This window comes from Acanthisitta chloris, unplaced genomic scaffold (genome assembly GCF_000695815.1).
Source record: "Acanthisitta chloris isolate BGI_N310 unplaced genomic scaffold, ASM69581v1 scaffold24437, whole genome shotgun sequence".
In the NCBI taxonomy this organism is placed as follows: Eukaryota; Metazoa; Chordata; class Aves; order Passeriformes; family Acanthisittidae; genus Acanthisitta; species Acanthisitta chloris.
Genome location: NW_008682376.1, coordinates 1820 through 3264, shown reverse-complemented (window position 1 = coordinate 3264; position 1445 = coordinate 1820).

The window sequence follows — 1445 nt, the reverse complement described above, 5'->3', positions numbered from 1 at the left end:
CCCCATGTGCAGCTGGGGCAGAGCTGGGGCTTGGGGGCTGCTGGCTGTGCTGGGCTTTTTGGTCTGGGACTCATCCTCCTCCCTTACCTCCCATCAGTGGGGGGTCTGGCTGTGAGCCCCCCCTGGTCACTCAGCTCCCCAGGAGCTGCCCCTTACTGTCCCCTCAGCCCTGGAGTAAACAAGTGGGTGAAACTCAACACCCTGGGGCTGTGGGCAGCTAAGAATAACGTCCTGCTGGCTGCTGTGCCTGCCATCCACTCCCTCAGCACCCCCTGCCAGCTGCCCCTCGCCCCCCCCCGGGCCAGACAGCTCCTCTCCCAGCGTCAGCCTCGCCAGGGAGGGCAGGGAGCCCAGGCACCCAGCATCCTGCAGGAATCCAGGAGAGCCAGGGGCAGGACACGTGGCAAGGGGGGGAGATGTTGGGCACCATGGCAGGAGGGTCCTGGCCAGCCGTGAGGTGCAGGGGTTGGGACAGAGCAGCCCCCACCCCACAGCCTCTGGCTCCTGGGAAAGAGAGGAGGTGGCAGAGGACATACCAGAGAGCTACGCTCTGCCAGGGGCATGGGGCATCCTGACAAGGTTCTGTGGTCACCAAGTGAGACCCCAGCTCATCTCAGCATGGCAAAACAGAACACACTCAGTGCACCCACAACCGAGGGGCTATGGGGAGGCTGCTCCCCCCTGCTCAGCACCAACACCTGGAGATGGGGCCAGAAGCAGAAGACCCTTTCCTTCTCCTCCTCCCGTAGTCACCAGGGCTATTCCAGAGGCAGGGGACACACACTGCATTCCAGTGTCCTTAGCAAACACCTCCTGAACACAGTGGGCACCAGACCCCTCCTTCTCCTGCTCACCAACGGGACCTGCAGAGGACAGCATCACCCTGAAAGATGGAAATCTGATGGGAACCAGGGATGAGGGGCTGGTCCCCAGGCAGGGGACAGGGACAGGAGGGTTTTGGGGTAACCTGTCCCCAGTGCAAGCTGCAGCTGCTGCTCCAGCATCAGGGAAGCAAGCGATGATCAAAGGAACGTTTCCATCTCTGATCTCGGCCTGGACTCTTCTCTCTCTGTAAAAAGCTCTCTCAGAAGTTTAAAAATAAAATTTGCTTCCGGAGCCACTTCTGTTCCTTCTCATTAAAGAAGCAAAAAAGCAAAGGGATGTGGGATGCAGTGCGAGGAGCCCTCGTCCAGGGATATTGTTCCTTATCGCATGCTCCTGCTGCCACTTTTCCTGCCTTTGTTAAAATGTCCAAGCCACAGGAGCAACTCTCCCAGCATCCCACCCGACATTCCCGCTGGGCTCCCAGGTGGGACACACTGGCTCCAAACCCCAGCAACGACTGAGCCTTCCTCCCAGCACACCCTCTGCAAATCTCTTCTGCTTCCCAAGTCCCTTCCCAGTTTCCAAGTTCTCACATAGGCTGAAACTCCTGGGTTTTGGAC